Source organism: Microcaecilia unicolor, chromosome 1, assembly GCF_901765095.1.
Source record: "Microcaecilia unicolor chromosome 1, aMicUni1.1, whole genome shotgun sequence".
NCBI classification, from domain to species: domain Eukaryota; kingdom Metazoa; phylum Chordata; class Amphibia; order Gymnophiona; family Siphonopidae; genus Microcaecilia; species Microcaecilia unicolor.
Window position 1 is genome coordinate 135,302,710 of NC_044031.1, and position 14,039 is coordinate 135,316,748.

Here is a 14,039-nt window from a genome sequence, read left to right on the forward strand (position 1 = left end):
ATTCTACCCATGAGATTGTAAGCTCTTTGGGGAAAAGATGTATTCCCCTAGATTCTATAAAGTGCAAATTAAATTGTGTGTGCAAATCCAGTTGTATTCTGGATTTTTTTGCTGAACTTAATTAGCTAACAAGCTAATCAACACCGATAATTGCCAATTAACTAGCAATTTTTGACACTAATTGGAATTAATTTGAATTTACACACACCACTGTCTAAGAAAGAGAAAAAGCGCCATAAACTCTGCAAAATATAAAGCAGTGTAATCTACTGTAAACTGACATTTTACATTCACTGAATTAAAAATAAAATTCTTCTTTCTACCTTTGTTGTCTGGTCATTTTGGGGGTGGGGGGTGTTCTGATCATATTTGTCTCAGTCTCCAGTTTCTGCTTTCCTCTGTTGTATCTTAACTTTCTTTCCAAAGTCTCCAGTCCATCTGCCACTTCTTCTTTCCCTTCCTTGTCTTCTTCAAAGTTAGAGACGGATGTAGGAAAGGACATGATCTTTTCCTTTCAGCTTTCCTTCATTTATTTTTCTGCCTATTTGCTCAGACTTCGTTCATTCCTCACCTTTAGTCCTTAGTCTTCTCCTTTTTACATTCATCTACCTACTGGCTTTCCCCATTTCCCTCTCCAGCACTCCCGTTGGACCATCTGTCTCTCTCCTTTCCTAGTATCCTCCCCTCCCCTCATCTTTAACCCACTCCCTAGTCCATTTCTATCCTCTGAACTTATTCTCTCAGCCCCTCACCAGCTCAATCCCTGCTTTTCCTTCCTTCCCTGGCCTCCAGGCCATTCTTCTCTTACCCTCTACTCCAGCTCCTATTGTTTCTCTTTCACCATCTTTTTAACCACATTTCTGCCCTCACTCAACTCCTTCAGAGACCTAGCCCCTTCCTCTCACATCCCTACCCAGTACACCCAATTCATTTCACTGCCTCTCATCCTCCTCCAAACTTCGCCTTTTTCTTACTCATTTCATTCCCTCATTCATTTCCCCAACCCATCAACATACCCCCACTCCTACCTACCAGTTGCCAAGTACTCACTATCCCTTCAAAATTCCCTCTCTCTTCCCTGCTTCTGGTCCCTAACACTCTCCCATTAAATCACCAAGTTCCAGTCTTCATCTGCACTATTCCCCTCCCCCCATGAGTCCTAGTAATCTGCTCTATTTTCTCTTTCCCTCAGTCCTATCCATCTTCTGTTCTGTTCCCCTTCTCCTCAAGTCCCATCCATCTTTTGGTCTTTCCCCCTCCCCCATCCAATTCATCTTCTGCTCTGTTCCTCTTCTTCCCCCACCTACCTTCCCATCAATCAACTGCTCTTTCTAGGCTCTCCAGTCCATCATCATTCCCTCCATGTCCCTGGGCCTTACTATGCCCAGCTTCTCCCCCTCTGTTCCTTTTCTCCTGCACTTCAGACTCCAGCGCCCCATATCCCCCCCCGGTCCAGTCACTTGCTCTTTTCCCCTCCATTCAAACCCCACCCCCATTCCAGTTCTCGCTTCCCTTTTCCAGCCCCCATGATCTGGAATCTGTTTCTCCCTCCCCGCCAGCTTTTTTTTTTAAACAGTCCATTCCTTGTTCCCTTGCCACCTGTGGGTTAGGAATTTCTCTCATTCCCTCAGACCCTTCACCTCAGTCCAGCATCTCTTTCCTTCCTGTGCCACTCCCTCACCACCAGTAAGACAGAACAAAAGAATTCAGTTATATCATGAGCAAGTAGATGGATATGTCTGAAACATTTATCTAAGTTGGGATTAGCATATATACCCAACTGGGCATTTAAAAGTGATGTAACCATTTAATGATGCTGCATATTCAGAAACCATAGGCATAAGTATAGACAGTTATTCAAACATTATCACATACACACACTAGAACAGGCATCCATGCACACATTGCAAAAGTAAACAATTACTTCTGCAGAGTACATTCAAAACTTTATTTTTATTTCCTCATTTTCAACAAGTTATTTTTATTTCCTCATTTCCAAAAGTTAAAAAAATTGCAAAAAGTCGAGGATTTTGCAGGGTGCTACAGCTGAAGAATGTTGAGCGGGTCCCGGTTGGATGTCTGGTGAATTTGACGATGGCTGTTACCAACCAGGTAGCTAAGTTCCTAAGAGGGACATAATCGAACAGGGCGCCCAAGTTTTCCCGAGGGCGTCCTCGCGAAGGGGGGGGGGGGGGGGGAAACCCGTATTATCGAAACAAGATGGGCGGCCATCTTTCGTTTCGATAATACAGTCAGGGACGCCCAAATCTCAACATTTAAGTCATCCTTAGAGATGGTCGTCCCCGATTTTCGGCGATAATAGAAACCAAGGACGCCCATCTCAGAAACAACCAAACCCAAGCCATTTAATCGTGGGAGGAGCCAGCATTCGTAGTACACTGGTCCCCCTCACATGCCAGGACACCAACCAAACACCCTAGGGGGCACTGCAGTGGACTTCAGAAAAAGCTCCCAGGTGCATAGCTCCCTTACCTTGTGTGCTCTGCCCCCCCAAAACCCACTCCCCACAACTGTACACCACTACCATAGTCCTTAGGGATGAAGGGGGGCACCTAGATGTGGGTACAGTGGGTTTGTGGTGGGTTTTGGAGGGCTCACATTTACCACCACAAGTGTAACAGGTAGGGAGGTATGGGTCTGGGTCCACATACCTGAAGTGCACTGCAGTACCCCCTAAAACTGCTCCTGGGACCTGCATACTGCTGTCATATGTGAATAATGTAATGCCCCTAGTGGCTGATAGATGTTACTGCAGCTTGACCTAAATTTTTGTCACAGTGTTGGGGTTCCCTTTTAATTGACCACTTTTTTTTTTTTACACATTTGTACCCCGCGCTTTCCCAGCAGAGCAGCCAGCAGGATACAAACAGACAAGGACTAAACACAAAACTAAAGCCCAGAGACAAGACTAGCAAACTAACAACAACCTAATCTAACTACACACTGACTGGCAAGAACAGACAAGAATCAAGGCAAGGATTCAAAACTAGGCAGCAGAGCAACAAGCACTAACATACCACGGCCTTAGACGCAATGCAAAGGCAGAGAGGTTCCAAATGGCTAATAAGCCCAGCAGGCAGCTCAGACTCAGGTGCAACAATCACCAGGCAACTAAGGTTCGGGCAGTCTGGAAGATCCGGACTGGACTGAGCTGAAATCTGGAACGGTGACAGCACACCGACAATCTAATACAGCCAGCACACAGAGATAGAGACAGAACTAACTCACAAAGAACAGACAGAAGCCAGCTCAGAAGCTGACCACAGGAAATAAGGTGAGTCTGAGAGGGGTCACGGCCACAGACGTGACATGTATGCTGTGCTACAGTTGTCACCACGTGTCCCACTGCAAGCTTCACTCATTCAGTTTTACAATTTGGCCTTTGAGAATGCTCAACCTTTATAGATCTTGCTCAAAACACACTCAGAGTAAATTATTCTGCCTTTCAGCCTTGAGCTGTCACTATGTCCCCAAAGGCTCAACTCAGACCAATATAGCAGCAGGAGTAATAAAGTACAATTTACTTTTTCTGCTCACAGAACAACCACTTTTTAGACAGATCCTCAATTCTGCCTATTTCTTCAATTAATAATTCTTTTAAAGAGCCAATTTAAACTTTTACTGTTTCTTCTGCAAACACACGCTGACCAGCCCAAACACACATCTGACCTCTTCAACTTCTTAAGCTCCTCTGCCAAATGTAACAACTTTGCAACGGAGACTCAGCTGGGCCACATGACTCCTCCAAGCCAACTAAACACTAGTATACAGAATGTTTACTGATTTTTTTTATATGGAACCCTGGCAGAAATCTCCATTTTGAAACCCCCTTTTCCATTAATTTCTATAGGAAAATATCAAACATATAAACGGCAAGTGACCGACTCACCTGCAAATGCGCAGTAGAGTCAGAACGCTGAGAGTGTAGAAGTCCAAGCCCCGCCTCCACCAGCAGTACAGCCCAATAGGGAGGAGGGCTTGGACATGGGCGTGGAAATTGGAGGTGGAGGGAGTAGGGAGGGAAGGAGGGGGCTGAACTGAGGGAAACAGATGCTGGGGGGAGGGCGGGTTGGTGGACGGGGGGAGGCCATAGGAAAACAAAAAACTAGCCCGTTGTTACGGGCTTAACGGCTAGTATTTCTTTATAAAACATAGTTAACACTACACACAGTTTTAATTAAAAAAAAAAAAAAACACTTGGAGGGGTATAATCGAATGGGGCGCCCAAGTTTTCCTGAGGACATCCTTGCAGGACGTCCCGGCGAAGGGGTGGGGAAATTAGCCTCAAATAACTGTTCAGCCTTCGGGGTAATATTTACTCCCAAATATCGTAGCCATCTAGAAGTCTATCTAAACGGAAGCCTCTTCTGTAATGCAGAGACCACTGCCTCATCAACAGAGATATTTAAAGTTTTGGATTTATGCATATTAATTTTGAAGCCAGAAACTCAACCATAAATCTGTAGCTGAACAGCTAGGTTACCCAACGAGACCTCAGGCCCAGTCACGGTAAGCAGGACATCATCAGCAAATAATAACAGCTTATGTTCCTCTGCCCCATGGGGAACCCCACCAATCTCCGGATGATTCTGGATCATCTATGCCAGGGGCTTCACAACCAACGCAAAAGGATAAGGCAGAACCTGCTGTGTCACTCTAGATCAATGGTTTTCAACCTTTTTCATCTTGTGGCACACTGACAAGGTGCAAAAATTGTCAAGGCGGACCACAAAGATTTAATAATATATGTTTTATCATTAAATAGTATTGATTGTATTTAAAGTTCAATAATTAAGGGCTCCTTTTACGAAGTGGCACTACCGATTAGCGTGCGCCAAATGTGACAAAGTCCATTCAATTCCTATGGGCTTCATCACATTTACCATGCCAGAATCACTACTTCAGCTTTAAAAGGAGCCCTAACGTTTTAATCGAGTTATCTTCATAGTTGAGTATTTTTATTGAAAACACAAGTTGGCAAAAGGCAACAATACACTTGACAGATAATGAAAATAGCTACCAAAAACATGCATTAAAAATAATTTTAAAGCAAATACTCCCCCCACTAACCCACCACAGTGCTGGTGGTGATCATATCCCTTCACGTCATCCAATCTGCAGGCCTAAATTCCTTTGACTCCCACCAGGCATACATTTATAGAACTACCTTGTAATGACAAAGTAATGCGATAACATCAAATGAACATAATCTGAATGTCACACAATTTTCACCATGCAATCTGGTTAAAATTTATGATGAGAACTAGCAAACTGTCACAGGAACACACACATCAAAACCAGGAACTCACTATAATTGAACCAATTAATGTGTGGCCAAGTTAAAGTAGATTTAGTTTGAAGGTTCCATTAACTTCCTCATGGCATCTGGTTACACAAACTAGGGAATTCAGCTTGATTCCATCACAGTACATAAGATAACCAAAGTAAGGAGATGGGGAAAGACTCTCAACCCTGCTCCAGAAAAAGGCATCCAGTCACATTTGGTGACTGAGTGAATTAATGACCATATACATGCTCATGAATAGTGTATCAGCTCAGATAAATATAGAACACACAGAACAGCACTGAGCATAGAAGTGCAAGTTCCAAGCTATTTTGTAAATCGGGTGGAGAATGAGAAGAGCTTTCAATACCAAGATATGCAGTCAGGCCAAGAAAATTTGGCCAAAAGATATAGAAATATCTCTCACTGTAAGAGAGCCACAGGCTTGATATAAAAAAATGAAAGCATTTCTGGATAGATTGCCAATGAATGTCACATTTTATGAATTCATAGTAACATAGTAGATGACGGCAGAAAAAGACCTGCGCGGTCCATCCAGTCTGCCCAACAAGACAAACCCACATGTGCCACCTCCCGTGCACACCCCACCCCGATCTGCACCAGTCCCCCTCCGGGCACAGACCGTACAAGTCTGCTCAGCACTATCCCCGCCTCCCAACCACAAGGCCCACCTCCCACCACTGGTTCTGGCACAGACCGTATAAGTCTGCTCAGCACTATCCCCGCCTCCAAACCACCAGTCCTGCCTCCCACCATCGGCTCTGGCACAGACCGTATAAGTCTGCCTAGCACCATCGTCTCCCGCCACCGGCTTTGCCACCCAATCTCGTCTAAGCTCCTTAGGATCCATTCCTTCTGAGCAGAATTCCTTTATGTTTATTCCACGCATGTTTGAATTCCGTTACCGTTTTCGTTTCCACCACCTCCCGCGGGAGGGCATTCCAAGCATCCACTACTCTCTCCGTGAAAAAATACTTCCTGACATTTTTCTTGAGTCTGCCCCCCTTCAATCTCATTTCATGTCCTCTTGGTCTACTGCCTTCGCATCTCCGGAAAAGGTTCGTTTGCAGATTAATACCTTTCAAATATTTGAACGTCTGTATCATATCACCCCTGTTTCTCCTTTCCTCCAGAGGGTACATGTTCAGATCCGCAAGTCTCTCCTCATACGTCTTGGAACGCAAATCCCATACCATTCTCGTAGCTTTTCTTTGCACTGCTTCAATTCTTTTTACATCCTTAACAAGATACGGCCTCCAGAATTGAACTCAATACTCCAGGTGGGGCCTCACCAACGACTTATACAGGGGCATCAACACCCCCTTTCTTCTGCTGGTCACACCTCTCTCTATACAGCCTAACAACCTTCTAGCTAGGGCCACCGCCTTGTCACACTGTTTCGTCGCCTTCAAATCCTCAGATACTATCACCCCAAGGACCCTCTCCCCATCCGTTCCTATCAGACTCTCTCCGCCTAACACATACGTCTCCCGTGGATTTCTACTCCCTAAGTGCATCACTTTGCATTTCTTCGCATTGAATTTTAATTGCCAAACCTTAGACCATTCTTCTAGCTTCCTTAGGTCCTTTTTCATGTTTTCCACTCCCTCCAGGGTGTCCACTCTGTTACAGATCTTAGTATCATCCGCAAATAGGCAAACTTTACCTTCTAACCCTTCGGCAATGTCACTCACAAATATATTGAACAGAATCGGCCCCAGCACCGATCCTTGAGGCACTCCACTACTCACCTTTCGCTCCTCCGAGCGAATTCCATTTACCACCACCCTCTGGCGTCTGTCCGTCAACCAGTTCCTAATCCAATTCACCACTTTGGGTCCTATCTTCAGCCCATCCAGTTTATTTTAGAGCCTCCTGTGGGGAACCGTGTCAAAAGCTTTGCTGAAATCTAAGTAGATTACGTCCATAGCTCGTCCCCGATTCAATTCTCTTGTCACCCAATCAAATAATTCAATGAGGTTCGTTTGGCACGATTTCCCTTTGGTAAATCCATGTTGTCTCGGATCTTGCAACTTATTGGCTTCCAGGAAATTCACTATCCTTTCCTTCAGCATCGCTTCCATTACTTTTCCAATAACCGAAGTGAGGCTTACCGGCCTGTAGTTTCCAGCTTCTTCCCTATCACCACTTTTGTGAAGAGGGACCACATCCGCCGATCTCCAATCCCTCGGAACCTCTCCCGTCTCCAAGGATTTATTAAACAAATCTTTAAGAGGACCCGCCAGAACCTCTCTGAGCTCCCTCAATATCCTAGGGTGGATCCCATCCGGTCCCATGGCTTTGTCCATCTTTAGCTTTTCAAGTTGTTCATACACACTCTCTTCCGTGAACGGTGCTCTATCCACTTCAATCTCATTTGTACTTTTTGCAGTCCATCGCGGACCTTCTCCACAGCCCACATTCCTGAGAGAAGCTGTCTTTGACACAATTCAAGTAAGAGCATTAGTAGTAAAACTGAAAGACTGAGATATTCCACATATGATAGATGATTTTCATTCGAAAATGGCTATGTTCACCATTTAATTTTCGAACATTTTTAGCAAAACATTCAAACTGGGATTTAAATGTTTTATTGAAAATGCCCCTCCACATATTTTAAAGACATTCAAATAAATAAATAAAAGGCTTAAAAAGAATAGCACATCTTGGTTGTTTAAACATAAGCATGCAAATGAAAGCAGTATCCTTAAAAAAACTATATTGATGGAGTAGTGGCACTTTTCTCAGAATAAAACAAAACAAAACACTTATGGGGTAATAAATACAGACCTGAAATGTAAGAGGAGGAAGGATGTGTCCAAGAGAATGCGCCAAGATGGAGAACTCGAACGTCCCACGGTGGGAGGTTGAACACGGATACCAAAGACTGGAAAAAATGGACTTAAAAACAGAAAAACATTTATTAAAAAAGGGCTCGACACAAATGTTGTGTTTCGGCCGCTAGGCCTGCATCAAGAGTCTACAAAAGAATACAAATATATTTATGTATAAGAACAATAATAATAAAAAGAATAATAATTTAAAAAAAATTATATATATATATTCTATATAATAAAAAGCATCTCCAACATTCTGAAGCTGACTGCGTGGCACAAAACCTTGAGGCGTTCGTTCTCTCTGTAACTCCAACTCCGGAAATGACGTCACGCACTTCCGGGTGCATCACCAGCAGCAGTGCCCAATCACAACTCCAACGGACTAAAAAAAACAGCAAAACACGCGTGCCCGAACAACAATCAATGAACGAAAGAAGACAAGCGGCATCAGCCACACACACGACAACACGCCCCTCCCCCCCCCCCCCGGGTTCTCTCCCTCGCCCATCCCAAGTCGCCACTGGACCCCATCACCCGCACACAGCCCCCATTACCCACCCTCCTCCCCAAAGCACACTCCTGCCTACCTCCCTCTCCTCTCAGAACTCGGACAACCATAGCTTAAAAAACATTTTAATAACCTGACTGAAGCACAGTACAGCCGGCTCGCATTTACTTTTCCCCTTCTCTATCAGCGTCCCGCCCTTGCGAAAACAGGAAATGAGGGCGGGACCACAGCTGAGAGAGAAGGGGAAAGCTGAAAGAACTTCCACGAAAGCACGAAGTGGCAGCGAGTTCAACTGATTAAAACGTTGGGGGGCAGAGAACAGCTTATCAGAGGAATTCAAACGCACTTCACTCCTTCCGCCCCATGAAGCATTTCGGAGTCTGCCGGGCTCCCTCCTTCCTCACCGACCTATGCTGCATTCAGTTTGTGAGATATTTCCCTATTATGAATATTAACACACAAAGTTAGGATATCCACGCAGAATGCAACTTACCTGTTGATTTTCTGGGCGAATGCCCTTATTTCTGCACTGCACAAGGAGGCCATAGGGGAGAGGGACGAAGGTCACCAGGATCCAGGACCTCAGAGGCGGGAAATGCTGTCAGAAAGAAAGAACCGTGCAGAGGGCTTTTATGGTAAAGTCTATTGATCCTGAGTTGTCAGCTCTTAAGGGCAGACACTTCCAAATTTTCACCTTCCCAACAGTGGGAGGGACTGGCCAGATTGCTGATCTGCCAGAGGGTCCGGTTCGGTTACAAGATTAAAACAGGCGGCTGGACTCTCTGCATTGCCTGATGGTCGCACCTTCTCTCCGGGAAGGGGGTTGGGTAGTGACCGAGTGCACCCATGCAAGTGTGGAAGCCGCCCCAGGTAATCTACTTCCAGACGTTAGTACAATAACATGTCCCCCCCCCCAAAAAAAAAAAAAAATAAAATAAACAACCCTCAAGGTGGAAGTCGAAACAAAAAATGTGACTTACTCTGACATTCCACCTCTCTCACATACACTCTGTGACACACACTCTGACACAGTCACACACTCTCTCTCTCTCACACACATACCAGCGACAGGAAAAAAAAAACAGTTCTGCGAGCAACTGCGCCACAATAAAGACTGACTCCCCTATAAAGAAAGAAGGTACAGCTTAATTTAACTAAAAAAAAAAAAAGATGCCCTCACTCTCAAGGTCTGTATCACTAACACCCCAGACAATAAAACATTCACTCTATTTGTCAGACACAGAGTCTAACACTCATACACACTGTCTCTCTTTCTCTGACACACAGAGACACACAAGCCCAACACTACCCCCTCCAACTTCACCATCCATGCCTCCCCCCCCCCCCACCCCCAAGGGAGTTCCCAAAAAACAACTCTATCACTAACACACACATACACTCATTCAAACACCCCTCCCAACCTCCCGCCACAAAACAAACACACAAAATAAAAAAAACTCTGTCACACACACACACACACTTGCACATTCACTCTCTCTCTCTCAAAGAGTCACTCACACACACTCTCCCAAACATACACACTCCGAGGAAAACCTTGCTAGCGCCCGTTTCATTTGTGTCAGAAACAGGCCTTTTTTACTAGTATATATAATAATTTGCACCACCAATGTTCTGAAGCTGACTCCGTGGCAGCGTGGCAGTGAAGCCATGTAGTGTTCATAGGGTTCGTATTCGCACTCCCGATCACTGCCCCGCCCTCAAGGGAACGCAATATAATTGCCAGGGAAAGAAAGGCGAAGTCAGAAGGGGAAGGGACCAACCACAGGCCTCACACTCGCACTCAGTGCCCCACCCTCAGAGGGGAGGAAAGGGAAGGCTGCATATAATATTCACCCACCGGAAGTTCGTTTCCTCTCTCTGAACTCCAGGGCCGTCGTCTGTCCCCCCACCCTCCCAATTCAAGGGTCCCCCTCCCTCCCAGTTCCAGGGTCGTCGTCCCTCCCTCCCAGTTCCAGGCCCCCTCCCTCTAAATTTTAAAAGTCATCCTGACTTGCCTTGCGCGGTAAAAAGCGTGCAGGCTCGGCACTTACTTCAGTTTTCCCTTCTCTGTCTCTCAGCTCTGGTCCCACCCAGTTTTCCCTTCTCTGTCTCTCAGCTCTGGTCCCACCCTTGCAGAAACAGGAAATGAGGGCGGGACCAGAGCTGAGAGACAGAGAAGGGGAAACTAAAGTAAGTGCCGAGCCTGCACGCTTTTTGCCGCTGCTGCCAGCCGCCGTAACCCCGACGAGGTAAGTCAGGATGACTTTTAAAATTCGGAGGGAGGGAGGGACGGCGACCATGGAACTCGGAGGGAGGGACGACCTTGGAACTGGGAGGGAGGGAGGGAGAGAGGGGGAACCCTGGAACTGGGAGGGAGGGGGACGCTGGAACTTCCCTTAAAAACATTAATGGCAGAAGGTGATTATCTTGCTAACGCCCGTTTCATTTCAATGAGAAACGGGCTTTTTTTTACTAGCATATATATGTGTGTACAGTGAAACAATGCACATGTAATAAAATAAAATAATATCAATAGTTTCACCAATCGTAAGTCTCACCAATCTCCTATATAAGCAAACAGCATTGGAACGTAATACCAAATGCCGTGAGAACAACATATGACCACCTGAATTTCCGGAAACTACTAAAAACTACCTTGTTCAAAAAGGCGTACCACAACAATCCAATGTTAAGTGCCTTAACCCAGCAGCACAACAAAACCAAAGCTCATACTGGACATAACTTAACTCTTCCTCCTTACGACTCGCATATACCACAACCTCACTTTGTATTTGTTCAAACCGATATTGGTGATCATCTCTACGGTAGTATGTAAGCCACACTGAGCCTGCAAATAGGTGGGAAAATGTGGGATACAAATGTAACAAATAAAAATAATGACTCATACAATAAAACATTGTAGTGAAAAATGTATGGAAAGTTTGACAATAATTTCCATAAAACAAATTATGAAAAATGTATGGAAAGTATAACACACGGTAAGGCAGTAAAATGATATATATGTATATTGTAAAGAGTATGTAGGCAGCTCTGGGGAACAGAAAGAAAAGAGTAGAGCCAGAAACTACAACTCCCCACACGCCTCAGGGGAACCCTGGGCTAAGCAAGAATACCCCCGTTACAGGCAGGCATCCCCCAAGAAAGAACGAGAAATAAGGAACTACAACTCCCAGCATGCCCCAAGGGAGCCTGGGGATAAGAGAAACTGGGTGCATTCCCATGAGTCACCAGAGGAGGGCCGCAGGGGAAGGAGTAAGGCTGATTCTCCAACCTGGTGGAAGAGGTGGTGGAACAAGTGGGTGGAGAAAGAAGGGACTCCAAAGAGCTTTAATGAAAGAAAGGGTGAGCAGCTGGGAGAAGGGCGGGGTGAAGAGAATATGGATTGGGCACCTGAGGAGAGACAGGAGGAGAGTGAGCCTTGCCCTATGGAGTTGACTGAACCAGAGCACACCTTGGAAGAGCCGATGGACTTTTCAGCTCTGGCTCAGCGAAAGCCAAGGAGGTAGTGGGGCCAAGCCGGGTCAAGCGGGAGGAGGTCAGGTAGGAGTTGACTGACCAAGAGGGTGGGACCCTAGGCTTTGAGCCCGCGCAAAGCCCTTTCACTGTGTTTTGAAAGCCTAGCTGGACTGAGCTGGGTGTTTTGAAGCTTGGCTAAAATTGAACTGTGTTTTGAAAGCCTAGCTGGACTGAGCTGTGTTTTTTGAAGCTTGGCTAAAATTGAACTGTGTTTTGAAAGCCTAGCTGGACTGAGCTGTGTTTTTTGAAGCTTGGCTACAATTGAACTGTGTTTTGAAAGCCTGCCTGGACTGAGCTGTGTTTTGAAGCTTGGCTAAAAATTGAACTGTGTTGGGAAACCAGGGCTGAATTGCGCTGGGTGTTTTTTTTTCTTTTGACTGCTGCTCTCCAGGGGACCGGGAGAGAAAGCAGTGGTTGAAGCCTGCACGGTGTAACACTGTTTGTTGTTTTGGGAGATACCATTGAGAGAAGGAGGGACGACCCTCCTGTTCAATAAAAAGCTGCATTATTTTTGTTTTTTCTTGAGAAAAAAGGGAGCCCTACCGGAGTGTGTTTTATTTTGGGGTTGTTGGAAGAGCTGCAACCCAGGAGAAAAGAGGATCCACTTTACAATCTCTCTATATAAAACGCACCTCCAACGTTCGAATGAAGCCTCTGTTAGCCAAAAGTGAAGGGGGTGAGATCGCATTGTGTCTGCCCCGCCCACGCGTCAAACGTGATGACGTCGAGGGCGGAGCAATGACACTCATCCAATCGCAACGCTCGGCAGCGAAGCGTCAGGGAAGGAGGCGGAGCTCTCAACGTCTAGCCTTCCCTTCGCTGTGTTCCGCCTTCTTCTGACGTCAAGGATGACGTCAAAAGAAGGCGGAACACAGCGAAGGGAAACCTAGACGTCGGGAGCACCGCCTCCTTCCCTGACGCTTCGCTGCCGGAAACGCCACGGAGGTACATTTAAAAACAAGAAAAACAAATAAAAACCATGTTGGGGGGAGCGAAGAGGGTGGCCACAAAAGAAAAACAATGGGAGCGGGAGGGCACGGGAGAAACGACACCATGGATGCGAAGGGGGGGGGGGGGGGGGAAGAAGAGGGCGGCCCAGGCTGGGACATGGGAGAGAGAGGAGCATGGATGCAAGGGGGGGTCATGGAAGGGAGACAGGGGACTTGCTGGAAAAGGATGAATGGAGGCGGCAGGGGACAGAGGAGCATGGATGGGCATGGATTGGGAGGGCAGGGCTCAGGGAGAGAGGGCAATTGCTGGAAAGGGATGAATGGAGGGGGCAGGGGACAGAGGAGCATGGATGGCCATGGATTGGGAGGGCAGGACTCAGGGAGAGAGGGAAATTGCTGGATAGGGATGAATAGAGGGGACAGATGGGCATGGATGGATATGGATTGCAGGGCAGGGCTCAGGGAGACAGGGCAATTGCTGGATAGGGAAAAATGGAGGGGCCAGGTGACAGATGAGCATGGATGGGCAAGGATTGGAAGGGCAGGACTCAGGGAGAGGGGAATTGCTGGATAGGGATGAATGGAGGGGACAGATGGGCATGGATGGATATGGATTGCAGAGCAGGCCTCAGGCAGAGAGGGGAAATGCTGGATAGGGAAAAATGGAGGGGCCAGGTGACAGAGGAGCATGGATGGGCATGGATTGGAAGGGCAGGACTCAGGGAGAGGGGAATTGCTGGATAGGGATGAATGGAGGGGACAGATGGGCATGGATGGATATGGATTGCAGAGCAGGCCTCAGGCAGAGAGGGGAAATGCTGGATAGGGAAAAATGGAGGGGCCAGGTGACAGAGGAGCATGGATGGGCATGGATTGGAAGG

The 14,039-nt window shown here is 46.5% G+C and overlaps 1 long non-coding RNA gene across 1 annotated transcript in view; it reads right to left on the minus strand.

Moving 5' to 3' along the window:
* Positions 1–14,039, minus strand: part of LOC115468700 — a 39,596-nt gene that overhangs the window by 15,156 nt on the left and 10,401 nt on the right. The window contains exons 3-4 of the long non-coding RNA XR_003941907.1: positions 9,165–9,269; positions 8,117–8,227 (exon numbers count right to left, since the gene is read on the minus strand). This is a non-coding gene — a long non-coding RNA (uncharacterized LOC115468700). The remainder of the gene's footprint in view (positions 1–8,116; positions 8,228–9,164; positions 9,270–14,039) is intronic.